Here is a 14,845-nt window from a genome sequence, read left to right on the forward strand (position 1 = left end):
TTCCAATACACTTGACCTTGTTTTCCACCCGGCCGGATCTTATTTCCGACATAACATGCTTGCCAGGTATCAGTGATCATTGCCTACTTTCATTTAAAGTTTGCCTCGAGCAACCTACACCGACTAAAAAGATCAAGACATTAAGAAATTATAACAAGGCTGACTTTCTCTCAATTAATAATGAACTCGCAGTATTCCCTTGATGAACACTTGCGTGAATTTGAATGCCGTAAGTGTTCAGTCAAACTGGTGTATCTTTGTTAATAAAGTGACTGAATTAATAGATAGGCACATTCCTGTTTACACGATCACCTCTAATCTAAAAAATCCATGGTAAATCGTGACCTAAAACGCTTGTCTAATAAAAAAAAGCGCCTGTTTAAATCAGCTAAACTAAGCCGTCCCAATGCTCGTTGGTCAGCCTACAAAAGAGCGCCGATGAGTACGCACAGGCCCTAAAAGACGCCAAAGATAACTTCCTAAGCAGCACTTACCTTCATGCTCAAAACTAACCCTAAACAATTTTGGCGCATGGTTAATCTTAAAGACGATAATATAATAGCGCTCTGTACCTAAACGGTGACGCTGTACCGGCCAACCTGTCCCAGAGTACTAATGAAGTTTTCGCAAAACATTTTCGTTACACAGCAATTCCACTCCACCACACCTACAACCATATGACCATGATATATGTTCCCTCTCATTATCAGCTATGATGGTGTCGCAAGCATCATTAGGTCCCTAAAACCGTCCTCTGCACCGGGTTGGTGATCAGATTAATGTGAAGTTCCTACAAAGCACAGTTTGCTACACAATCATTTTAACTAAAATTTTCCAGCAATCATTGCACGATGGTATTCTTCCATCCGAGTGGAAGGTCGGGAAGGTAATTCCAATCCATAAATCAGGCAATAAGCATTCCCTCTAAATTACAGACCAATTTCGGTCACAGGTATTCCTTGCAAGATACTATAGCATATCTTGGCTTCTCACCTAGCTACGTTCTTGGAATCACATTCATTTTTCGCACCATCGTAGCATGGATTTCGCAAATCATACTCGTGTGAACTCAATTAACACTTTTTGTACACAAACTAAACACCATTCTTGACAATAGGTCCTTGACGGACTGCATTTTTCTTGACTTTTCGAAAGCCTTTGACAAAGTGTGTCACAAACTGCCCATTTATAAATTACGACTACTTAACCTCGATTCCTGCATTTTAATCTGGATTGAAAGTTTTCTTGCTAACGTTCTCAGTTTGTTTCAGCTAACGGCGCGAATTCTGAAGAATGCACAGTCCATTCTGGTGTACCGCAGGGCTCAGTCCTCGGCCCTCTTCTTTTCCTATTTATATTAACGATTTACCATCTTGCATTTCCTCATCCGTTCATTTGTTTGACGATGACTGCATAATTTCCGACAAATAACAGGTCCAAACGACAGCGCTCTTCTTCAAGCTAACATTAACGCCGTCTTTGAGTGGTGTAACACTTGGCTTGGAACTAACACTAAAAAATGCAAATTCATGCGAGTGTCTAAAAAGATTACTAGTTTACCTATTATCCCTTAAATAACGTACTACTCGACAGCGTATCTTCATATAAGTACCTCGGAGTTCACATCAGTAGCAATCTAACATGAGATACATCTCTCATGTGTCTGCAACGCTAACCGCATGCTCGGATATCTTCGTCGTAACTTTGCAAAGTCACCTTCGCCTCTCAAACTAATGCTATATAAAACACTCATTCGTCCTAAGTTAGAATATGCCGCTTCAGTTTAGGATCCGCATCATAATAATTTGGTACATTCGCTAGAAATGGTGCAAAATAATTCGGTCCGTATCATCATCCTTACCTGCGCGATTTACTAATACTTCCTCCCCATTACGTTTCGCACCGTCTGGATCATGCTCATAAAGTTGGTATTCCATTGTGTGAAACAGAATCATTCTTACAGTCATACATACCACGCACATCAAATGATTGGAATTGCCTTCCCAAATTGGTAGTAACAATCTCAGATCATGAAAAATTTGTGACTTCATTAACGAATGCATTGTAACATCTTGTTGTATTTTGCCTCTTTATAGCAATTATTGTATAATTAGAAACACTGGACTGCTTCTTTGTATTTGTATTTATAGTATTTTTTATAGTATTTTTTGTAACATGTATTCTGCTCTTCATAAATATTATCAGATAACTAGAAACATTGTGATGCTTGTTGTAGTTAAAATTGTAATGTTTTTCTGTATTTTATACCACTCCCCTCTGTAATGTCTGTTGACCCTGAGGGTATCATAAATAAATAATAAAGAGAAGAATAAGTCCGGCTGTGAAAGCCCAAGCAGGAAGCGCGTGATAGCATCACAGTCTGGCGAGGATATGCAAGGCACATTCCTATTGTTTACATGCTCTTCTATGGGCATGACATACAAGTTTCCCAGATTTCAATCAAGAATGTCTAGAAAAAGAAGCGATGGACATATTACAGTTGATCCCAGATATATCAAACTCAAACATATACATTTATTGCCCATATCGAACTACTGTAACATCCCTTTGGAAATCCCATGTAAAAATATAGTGGGTAGTATGCGTATATAGAACTCCCATTCACCGCAACATTCGATATATTGAACACGGCCGCCTTGTTTGCAACAAGTGCACTTCTCCTAACGGACTCGTATCACTTCTCACTTTATCGAAATATTCATGCCGACGAAACGGTACTGTTTTGACAGATATTCTGAAACAAAACACTGAATCTGAAGGGTAGCAGTAAAATAAGCAAGGTGAGTCTTAAAATAAGTGTGGCTCGTGCAGCAATTGGGTGCTATTTGAACACCATTATTTGCTTTAGTAAGCTTCAGCGCAGCACAAATGTGCAATGCAGTGAGAAGATAGCCGCCGTACAGAAGACCGCCGTACAGAAAAGACCGCCGTACAGAAAGACCGCCGTACAGTGAAGCATATTACCTGCGACTGTTTGTTATCGGAAAGAGGATCGCCACGCTGCTTCAAGAACGCAAAAGGCCTCCCGATCCGATATGTGTTCCACAAGAAAGTGTGGATGGCACTCTATCCTTTCATTGAGTGGCTCCGGGTGGCTCCGGGCACGAGATGCCGAACTGGAGATGTCTGCACTGCTGGGTTTCTAGTAGAATTTCCGCAAACACCATTTTTTTGGTTCTGCGATTGGCCAAAATGAACCTGATCCAAACCCCACTTGACAAATTTTTACATTATAGTTGGCACTTAACAAACCACCGCACAACCCCATCCCCCTTCGTGAAAAGACTATCGCAGAGCGCATTCCATTCTTACTCGCAAGGACACATCAGTGGGAATGGACTCGGGTGTTTGCAGGCTGAAAGCCACTTTTGACTGAAACAGCGTCTGCCAAGTTGACTTGTTGCCAACATGGGCGTTTTAACCGCACATTGTAACGGACACATACCGGGCACGTTGATGCGCAATTTGCAGAACAAGTACGCATACAGCATACACAGCTGGTTAGTTTCCAAGCTGTGTCCATTTCTACCTTATCCTGAATTTTTTTTTAATTCACCGACGATTATGATACACCCTAACGTAAAACTTGTGTGCGTTAGGGAGTGTGCTTTCATTTCGGGGTATTTTGGCTGGTGCGGACAATCTGCCTTATGCGGCATGTTGAAACAGAGCGAAGTGTGGCGCGACTACCTCACTAATCAGCAGATCGCGAGAAGCAGCACGTGGGTGATGCATGGGCGCAATTCACAGTAGCCGCCGCAGACAGACCACTCATGAGGCTTTGTTTCCATTTATGGTTTTGGCGGCGCCATTGGTGAAAAGACGACACGCTACTCTGGCGCCATCTCGTCGCCATCGTCAACACGGAGTCCGTCTTGCGCGGCACTACGCTTTTCTTTTCACACTTTCCGTCATACCCTCTTCCTCCGCTTTCCGCCTCATGGTTCCGCTGTGCCCTCCTCCTCGCGCTCTCTTTGCTCTCGCCGTCTTGCATGTACGCGTGTGCTCTGCGTTCGAGCTACGCTCTAAAACACGCAACAAGCACTTAGCCCCGCGTCTTGCAAGGCGCTTAGCGGTCTCGTGGCCAGGCAACAAGGAGTTTATAGGATTAGCACTGCAATCAGTTTATCAAAGAACATTCCGCAGTGCGGGTGACAACTGCGACATTTGTCTGAAAGAAAAAAGGAAAAAAAAAGTAAACTTTTGATTCTGCATTTGATGCAGCCTTGGAGAAACAAATCGGTAAATTACCACTTTTCACGATTTCGAGAGACTGTTCATCACGAGCGAAGTTTTCAGATAAGCTTAAGATAGGCAAATTTGTATCTCAAATTATCGAACTATTTCACGATCCCCTTTGAGTTCGATATATCCAGGATCGACTGTAGCAGCAATTACTTAGTACTGCTCAAATTAGTACATGTCGTGTTGCCTCTTTGAGGAGCTACCTGCAGCATCCCTGAACAGACGAAGTCAGCCAGCTTCACAAATTGACTCGCTCGCATGCGGTGCTTGTGCATGCATGCGTAGGTGACCTTGGGAGGCAAAGCTCCATAATTATGGGTGTTTTACGTGCCAAAACCACTATATGATTCTAAGGCACGTCGTAGCATGGGACTCCGGAATAATTTGAACCACCTGGGCTTCTTTAACGTGCACCTAAACCTAAGTACACGGGTGTTCTCGCATTTCGCCATCAAAATGCGGCCACCGTGGCCGAGATTCAATCCCACAGCAAAGCTCAGATTAATTAGGATGTGATGTGCTCCAACGAAACAACAGCCGTGGCTTTCATCGCGGTTTGCAAGCTTTGTCTCCTGTACTCGTGGGCTTCCCCATTGTGGGCGGCGCCGTTTTCTCTGACATGCGCGTGCGCTTTCACGTAGCTACAAAGGCAAGCAAGTGCTTTCCATCTGTGCAAATTGAGGATGGGGCGAAAATATGTTGTACTGAACTATTGCCTGAGCATTGCCTACGCATCCCTGCAAGAAAAGGCAATATTCTTCGAGGTTTCTAGTGACTCCGTAGAGCTGCAAGTGAGAGCTCGTGCAATGTGAAAGAAAGATAGAGCTAACGTCTCGCAACTATGTTTGCGAGAAGCATTTCTCGAAGCCACATGGAGAGTGGCATGGACGAACTAGGGGGTGACAAGCTGAAACAGCCTGTTTTGTAGCCAGATGCCATTACACCAGTATTTCCAGACTGTCCCAGCTATTGTCTACCGTTCGCAAAAAGAGAAAGACAAGTGAATGCGACATGAAGTACATGAAACATTCTAAGACAAAGACTTAGGTATGTCAAGCTGATACGAGGATGCACGCTGTTTGCAACGGTGAGCAAGATGCGATGTCTTGCCACCTCTCATGTTTGCCAAGAGTCCGCAGACTGTTGTTTGTGCAACTGCTTTGAAATTTGGGGAAGTAAGCAACGGTATCAAAAATGAGCGCATCCATTCACCTGTAGATGTGGCTAGCGGCAAATGGTCCAGGATGGCCTTGAACAAGCGAGTTTCAGCAGCGAACGCTGCGTGTGCGTTTTCCCGTTCTCAACGAGCAGGCTTGAACAGAGGGCGTGGGGCTGTGCCCTTTTCTAAGTAACAAGGTGCTTATAAAATGGGAAAAAATGGTATCTTAGCCGATAGAAATACAGCAGGAGCTTAGGCAAGGGTGCCCTCTGTCACCTTTGTTGTTCATGTTGTACCTACAAGGATTCTTCGTCTTTCTGGGGTTTTATGTGCCAAAACGAGTTCTGATTATGAGGCATGCAGTAGTGGAGGGCTCCAGTATAATTTTGACCACCTGGGGTTCTTTAACATGCACTGCAATGCAAGCACACAGGCATTTTTGCATTTCGCCTCCATCGAAATGCGGCAATGAGACCAAATTGGAGAGATGCGGACTTTGCTTCAACTTTTCTTTTTTCAAGCGAGGAGAATGGATTGAACAGCCATTACCAGGACTGACGGATGTGGATGATATAGTACTAATGGCTGACAACAAGGAAGATTTGCAGGGATTGATGGACATCTGCAGTGAAGAGGGAGATAAATTACGTTCGAAGTTTAGTAACGAAAAATCGGCAGTCATGATCTTTAATTATAATCGGGCAGTGAGCATAGCTTCTGTCTATCTGTCCAAAACAGGTGGCGCTGCTGAGCAGGAGCGGATGGATGGATGATGGATGGGCGGATTAGGCTGAACCCTAAATTTAAATCGGGCACAACTTAAGAAAGCAGGAGAGGCGCCACCCAGATGGCCGAAGTGCGGCAGCCAATTGCCTCTGCGATTAAAGAAATAGTCCCGCTCAAAGACCCGCCCAGTTCGAGGCGCGGGCGACTATGTTCCCCATCAGCGAGGTCATCGCCTCCCGGCACTTGACGTCAGTATAAAATGCGCGCCCATTGGTGGAGGCTAGTGTGCATCCGCCTTTGAGAGGCAAATGCCACTGCCTTCTAAAGTAATACCCGACTATACCGTAAAATTCTGAGCAAGCACCCCTACCCCTGCAAGAGACCCCCTCCCCCCCCTAACTTTAATGCTAATTTCAAATTTCCGCGCCAAATTACCCCCCCCCCCCCCCTCCGCGCCCTTATCATGCACCGTGCCCAGACACAACACTGGCCTGCCACATCCAGTCCACGCAAATAAGTTTCCATGGCTTCTTTTCTTCTCGTTTTCTTTTTTTGGGAGGGTGGAGTCCACAGTTTGTGGACTGCCAGCCGATGGCGAGATCTGCCCGTCGCAAAATACAGAGGACTTCCCTGCGGCACAGCGACGTGGCCACTCAACAACAAAGGAGTGGTCACGGCTACGCTCTGGCGTCGCCAGCAGCTTCGCTGCCGCTAATCACTGGCCACCGATATCGTCGCTAGGTCTTTTCCGATTCACTTTGTATTTGTAGCAGACGGCGCTTCAGAACAAACCGCCGACGCTTCCAAGCAGCAATGTTTTGTTAGCATTGTTGCCGCTTTACCCTCTCCTGGCAATAATTTCACAGGAAGAAGAAAACATGCTGATAAGCATGATGAAGAAGAAAACACGCCGCCAGCTGCGATGCGAGCATGGCTGAGCCGTGATTCGCTGTCCGCCGTCGGTAGCCATGCGCTGCAGCTGAGCTTGACTTGTATCGAAACTCTCGTTAGTGCTAAACATTTGACCGTGGACATGATTTTTAATAAAGTGAACATTACGCGACACTGTACTCTAGTGGACATCATTTTGCCTAGAATAGAAGCTGCATAAGCAATGTTCGTGTCGCCGGTCGCGGCGACGCGCTGGTGCAGCGTCGATGCGCTATTTCTGCAGTTCTTTCGATGGTTTTGAGAGTGATAAACAGCACTAACAAATGTTTGGATAAATAAAGTTCATGTTAAATAAAATGCCCACTGCGCTTTTTTTTTTGCAGGAAATTTTGTCGTCGCTATCTTGGAATTTTGGTGCCATTCCGGAATGGTTCCCCCCCCCCCCTACTACTTGCCGGTAATTCTTTACTTGCTTGAGGGGGGGGGGGGGGGGCGCTTTCTGGGAAACTGGTAGGAATTACACATAAGAATTAAAATAATATTGTGTGCAGTTCAACACTGTTCCCCCATTTCTCAATTTTTCCTGTTTCCCGGCTCTTACGCTTTTGGGGTTTTTTTTACGGTCCCGTGAAAAACGTATCAGCGGGGTTCTACTGTATATTTCTAGTCACGGCTAGGTGGCATGAACCACCGCCCAATTTAAAGGGTTCAGCCTCGTCCATCTATCCTCTGCGACTTTATTGGGATGCCGGAGCAAGCGCTCTTTCGCCTCCTGAAAACTTCTTGCTCCGTGGTTTATGTACCGTATTTTCTGGTGTATAAGTCGTGGTATTTTCCGAATTTTTCGTCGGTGCATCTTACAGAACGGTGCAACTTATATTTGTTTTCTCCCGAAAAACCGCCGTCAAAATCGTATCGGATGGTACGGCCACGCGACGCGCGCTGGGTTGACCTCCTCTAGCAGTTGTTGCGGGTTGTGTGCGTGCTATGGAGGTACGAAGGTTCTTCTCGTGATCGAGTTGCTGAGCGCGTGTGAGAAGGACGGAGCAGCAACGCAAGCAGGGCAGGCTGACCGTGAGTCAACAGACTCCGAAGTCATCGTATCTGCAGATCGTTTTTAAGATACGGCGCGTGCCGCTGCGCAAACTACACAATTGCTACCACAGTACAAGCTGCCGTTTTGAGGGGGGTGCGACTTACACAAAGGTGCAATTTATAGACCGGACAATACGGTACTACAGAAAAACCTTGTTAATTTGGATTTCACCAAGATCGAAAAAACTAAAAAAAATACCCGAATTATTGAGGGTATCAAGAAAACAATAAGCGAATGCTTACTACGTCAACATGCTTCTTTTACTAAATGAATCAGCGAATGAATCAGCAAACCTGTTTTTTCGAAAGAAATATTGTTGCACAATGGAGGCCGGTTTCCTACACCACATTATGTCCGTGTTACAAGCACACAAATGTTGCGAAGGCGGTTGTGGTTTCTTGTCCGATTGCACCGTGCAGGCAATTTTCAGCACAATTTTATTTTTTAAAAAAGAAAGGCACATGTTTGAAGCAGGTAAATACCGTAATCAGACATTGTGAGCTATGGTTATTGCTTGAAAATCTTCCTAGGGTGGGCCGAAAATGGGCGTTTTCGATGAGCAATGACGTGTGTTCAATGCATTCACCACCCCTAAGCTTCGCCAAGACAGATGCTGCCACTAAAGGGGTCACTATCGGGATCACCATTGGGGTCAGGTGCGTGCGAGCTGACTGATCAAGTTCGAATTATTTAGCGAAGGTTAATTTTAGAATAGAAATAACGAAAGTTTGAGCACATAGAAATGCATGGATGGCAGCCGGGACCTTCAACCGGGATCGAATTAAACGAAAATCTAATTAACCAGAGTTGAATAAACGGAAGTCTAATGTATGTAGCTAATTTTATATTTTATGTTAGCCATACAGCTTTGCTTGCTTACCGAGGGCTTGAGGAGAACATTTACTTTGCCTGGCACAGGCACGATAGTAGTTGCGGGTGCTGCTGGCCGGACTGTAGGTGTGGTGGCAGTGCTTGTGGAGCTTGCAGCAAGTGTCACTCGACTGGCCCCCCACCGAGGCCTGTGACCATTGAGGATGTTGTGGGGCAGGGGCAATCCTCTGGGGCGACTTGCCGACATTGATGGGAATCATGGCAACTTTCCCTCCGAGCTTCATTGGAGATACCACATACATGCCCTGCACAGAAATACAAAGAAATAAGTGTACAATTTAGCAATGATGAACCTCATGTAGGGCTTGAGTCAGATGCACAATATAGTTGGTGATAGCAATAGGCAACCCGTAAGAGCCATTTATTAGCCCACCTGGTCATTGCACAGGCACAATTAGTCCATTCACAGTGTGTGAGTCGACAGAGCTGTGCAGCAGTACACGAACAAGTACCACACTAGCTTTTAAAACATTTCACTCTGTTTCTTTTAAACATATAGAAGAATCATGCAAAAGATACCCTGCGACATATATAAAAAAACTAATGTTTTCATATGAGCCCTAAAAGCCCAGTATTGACACAGTCGTGCAATATTAATAAGAAGTTCGTTTACGATTACTACTCAGCTAATTACCCCTTTGAGGGTCACCGCCGTACAAGTACGGCTGCACAAATTCCAAGTGGTCACGGCCATACATGTACAGCGGTGACGAAATGTTTAAAAAAACTTGTCCTTTCTAATGAAGCGTCACCTTTCGTTGCTCGAGGTGCTGCAACCTTCTGTGACCTCTTTAAAAATTGTTTATAAGCTGCTGCCCCTCAACTTCCACCAAAACTGATTTCTCGCCTCACTCTACGGTGGCTGCCGCCGCAGTAGTTCAGGAGTATTCCCACTTGGCCTAGTTTACTGCCGCATGCTAATGCCCGTCGCTTATGTACTTTACAATCGCATTCTCGCGCGCATCGTTTCAAGTTACAGGTGTCGAGAAAAGTGACTTGTATTTTGTTTTTCATCACTCAAAGTGTTGCATAAGCAAGATGCCCACCCTCATGGCTCTCCCGTAGGTGGGTGATCACTATGTTTACAGGCAGGTGCTTGCAAACCAGCGATAGTGCCGCAAGTGCGTCTCTTTTTGCAAGATGCGTGAAAACTGATCAAATATTGTCTAGAGCTCTAACAATTGATTACTGGAAGTTTCTCCCTTGGTTTGTTTTTCTGACGGGCAGGCATCATTGAGATTGCTTGCAGGTGCTCACATGGGATGCCTCACTTTCGCTAGGGGGCGCATACCTTGAGGCCGTATTCTCTAATGATGCACTTCATTTTCCATTCTTCTGGCCCTTCATTGGTTTGGATGCAACTCGAAGACCGCCAAATCGCTGTCTTTGCTCGGATCACACCCTCGGTGCTACACATGATAAAAATGGAAATGAAATGGAATGTTTCGAAATACAGGCCCCAGTTGTGTCAGGCCTTTAAAAGATGAAATTACCTCTGTGAATTTTCTTAAATTTGTAAGAAATTAGGCTATTTTATGTATACATTCAACAAGAAACTATGTATGAAACTGCACACAAGAAAACAAAATGTATTGTCATCTACACTTTATTGTCACCTAAATCGCAATTGGTCACTGACGAATTTTAATCTGCAATAAGAAATGTGACACTGGGGGACGCATTTCGTAAAATATTAGACCCTCAAAGGGTACCTGTAACAGGGTTTAACTATTAATGCAATATTGTGCTTTATTGACGAAGTTGAGTCAATCAGGGATGGAAGCGGCCAAGGAAGTTTTGGAGCAGCTCTGGGAGCAGCAAATTTGGCACTTTCGAGCAAGTTTGGAGCATGAATTGTTCATTTTGGAGCAGTAAATACGCAATTGGGAGCAGCTTGGTAAAGCTTAACATGAGTTAAATACAGGCATATGAAGAAAACGTGTTCCTTATTTGACTTTGCAGAACACTATAAGATATAGCAGATGAGTTCTGCGGAAGCCCGCTAGGCGCGCAATATTTGTGACGGGAAAAAATTGTCATCGACCTGACTGTATAGCATGAAGCTACAAAGAAAACCTATACAGGTTGCTCAGAAACCACCTTTAAATTACATACCGGATGTGCCAACTAAATGTGGCAAAGAAAAAATAACTGAGGGCTTTTCATGAACAACGTCCACTCTATGTTGATAGGCTTGTGTTAATGCTAGTCGAGTTTCTTTTTCGTTGAACAAGACAACTATAATTTTAATGACTAACATTCATTACCCTACTTATTTGATAAGGTGCCAATGCAAGGTTGTGGAGAAATGACCGATATGAGCATATATGGCGACCTAGGTCTTGTGTGGTCCTTTTTTTCTGTGACAAAAAGAAAAAAAAGAAAAAAAAAAGAGAAAGCCTGCAAACTTCTCCACGTGACAACACATCCCCGCACCAGTAACATAAGGGGTAGTCTCAGACGTAAACGTCATCAGTGCATTGTGTATATTACAAACGTGCAAACCTGGGCCACAGTCTTGTAACGGTTCGGACAGTGAACTGTTACAACATCACGCTACTTCGCGTTTGAGAGGGACCGAAGATGCACACCATAAACTGCTGATGCAGCGAGAAAAAACAAGGTCACCCGTTCCCAGTGCCCCTATTTCACGAGGTCTGCGTAAAGAGTGATGCAATCTTTGGTGCACAAAAGCATTGTCGCGGTCTGGCACGAGCATCGAGTGACACTCTTGTTTTTGCGCAGCACTTCCGGTTCACCTCCCAAGACATCCAGGGACGAAATTCAAAATAATCAGAAAAAATAGAAAAACAATAGTACAGTACAAAATTCATGGGTTTCATTATAGATATGATATCAGAGCTTAATTTTTTTTTACTAGGTGAGTTACTGAAGTGTCTGCAATAATTAGAATTCATTAGAAATCACTGATTACCGGGGCGGAATTCAAAGTAAATAGAAAAAAAAATAGTACCATACAAAATTCATGGGTTTCATCATAGATATACCAGAGCATAAGTTTAGTTACAAGTTGAGTTGCAGAAGTGTCTAATAATTAGAATTAGAAATCACTGATCACCACACACCAAAGCACAGAATCGTAGACTTCAGAGACCCGCCACGTGAGAACGACTTTGGCGAAATTCTTGGAAACCCAGAAGTAGAAAGAGGAAGTAGTGACGTCACTCATGACGTCACACACAAGGTGGCATGATATTTAACTGGCTAATTGACGGAAAACAGTTGCCTGGCATAGACTGAACATCTGCCAAGCAGAGCGGATGTGACGGCACTCCCTCCTCTCTCGCGGAGCGTACCTGTTCGCTCGCTCGCTCGCAACAGCTGTGCGCGCTCGTTACATGCTCTGACATCAGCACTGGAGAGCCGTAAGGTGCGCTCCGTGCGCTGCTTGCTAGGGCTACGCCCCGCCAGGTGGCGCATGCTGCACTCCCTTGCTCAGCCTCCCTCGCTCGCATATCGTGCCAGGGGAAAGACATTCACTCGATTCCTCCTTCAAGTTCGGTTCGTGCGTTGCATTCGCCATGGAGTGGTCGACGAGGAAGAAGACGTACAGACGATGGTTCTCTGTGTCTGTGTCGTTCTTTCAAAACATACACACACAAATCTAACCTAACGCCGAGGTGCTGGTGCCACTGAGAGACACGTAAGTCGAAGATTAGGGTTGCCTACCGTTTTTAAATTTATTTCATGGGCTTTCTTTCTCGTTAAAAGGAGTCTTGGCGAATCCTAGGCTGTTCTAAGTGCTGTTATCAGTCATTTGTCAACATCATCTACAACGTTTTCACTGACATCTCATCGATTAGCTAAATTTATAAATTTAGCTAACGTATTGGTGCACAATGAACGAGAAATATAGTCACAGTGGCCACCATGAACACCCATCAAGGTACAGTGAACGCCGTTCGCGTAGTCCCCTCAGGTAATTTTTCATTCTTGGCAACCTTCAGTTACCCAACACTGCAGAATACCGCAGAATAAATGTGAAGTGATGTAGTGGTCATCAAATGTTTACCAGTATTTGTCATTGCATGTTTGCCAGTATTTCACAACGGTTGCCGAGAAGAAGTTTTAAGATTATTTTTTTTAAACAATAAAGGGATAAAAATGTTCACTGCCTTTCCGGTGGCTTCGACCAATATTTTGAATAAGCTCGATTATTCGGGCTTATTCGCGGTTCCTCCACAGGCACCAGAAAGCCAGTGTAAAATGGCAACCAATATTTCATGCGGCAAACGATAGTTTATCAAAAATATTTTGCCATAAGTCTCGTGAACATTGTTGCTACAAACGCAATTTCGGAGGTTTGCGGTTTCGCCGAACATCTAATTACGACCACAATTTGACTGCAAAGGTTGACTAAATATGAAACTTTACATCCTTGGCTTGTGTTCTTTGGTGGCAAAAGCCTAATTTTGTGTGGTGGGGCCGGGCAGAAAATAATGTAGACTGAGAGCAAACTTGAGTGACGCTTGCGGCTGCCATTGGATATTTGTGACGAACAAGTTTCATGAAAGCAAGTAGGTTTGTCGGCGTGTCGCACTATCATCCCGGTAACCGAACATAGTGCACGTGCGAAATAGATTTAGAAGGTGACAGGCACGGCGTTCGCCCACTAATTGAAGCAGATGTACCAATAGGCGCAACATCGAGTGCTAAAATGCATAACGAAACTGATGAGCTACATGCCGAGCAGACTGTACGACTTTATTCATTCAGCGTGGCTTTCCTGCCCGACTGCACCATGAAATGAGCGCCAGTTCAAATCATCCTTAGCTGGTCCACGTATGCGCAAATGCATAACACTTTCATAAAACAGTCATAACGTGGTAGCATACAACGGTTTTCATTTTCTTGTGGCCTAGTTACAATTATGCCAGCAAATACACCCACACTCCAATGAAGCTGACACTTAGGCTTGGATTGCAGGGCTAAGCGATAGCCAACGCATGCTGTGTGATTGTCATTCACACACATCCTGCTAAATTTGGCAACATCATTTGATATTAATTTGAAATTAGTGTTTTGGTGCAGGTTGGCGCACCTCAATAGTTTGGCGCAAGATGGCGCAATTGGGGCAGCACTTCCATCTCTGGGCAATGAAAGTAATGATTGAACGACAATAACATTCTCACAGCTGATAAGCTAGTTAGCTATAATCTTGGCATACTCGAGTCATGTTCAGATCTCTCAGAAATGAAGCTCCAATTTCGTTAATTCGAGCAGCATCTGTCAATACTAACAATTACTAGGTTTGTTTCAGGCAATAACTTCCTACTCCCAAAAGTATGTACTAACTACGGTAAACAGACAGTCATCTTTTATCTTTCATTGGGGAACAATTTTACCACTGCTAATAGAATCATCCTAGTCTACTTATTCATTTAAAAGCAATTAAATAAACTTTTAATGATGAAGGTAGAACCAACTTAAATGCTTTTGATTGTGGCATGTTTTGGTGATGTCAAAAATACTGTCCTCTATTTTTTACGTTGTTCTTGTTCTTTGAATGTCTTGCACAAATGTTAAACGTATTTGCTTTTTTTTTTATTTCATAGCCTATTACTTCCTGACATGGCCCCTCCTGGTTTTCTTAAAGCGCTGAGCTTTTGGTTATATTTGCCTTTTATCGGCTTCTTGCTTTGTTTTGTACTATATAAGTACTTGCTTTTTGAATGAGTTTTTCAATTAATTTTAGTGTATTAATTGCAAAACAATGCATAGTGTTCTTTCTCTATTAGCACTTGTCAATGTTAAAATTATACTGCAAGCTGTAACAAATAACCTCGCACTATGTT

At 44.0% G+C, this 14,845-nt stretch overlaps 1 pseudogene; it reads right to left on the bottom strand.

The window, feature by feature from the left end:
• LOC119435695 (protein lin-54 homolog) overlaps positions 1-14,845 on the bottom strand; it is a 96,311-nt pseudogene that overhangs the window by 65,162 nt on the left and 16,304 nt on the right.

This window comes from Dermacentor silvarum, unplaced genomic scaffold (assembly GCF_013339745.2).
Source record: "Dermacentor silvarum isolate Dsil-2018 unplaced genomic scaffold, BIME_Dsil_1.4 Seq837, whole genome shotgun sequence".
NCBI classification, from domain to species: domain Eukaryota; kingdom Metazoa; phylum Arthropoda; class Arachnida; order Ixodida; family Ixodidae; genus Dermacentor; species Dermacentor silvarum.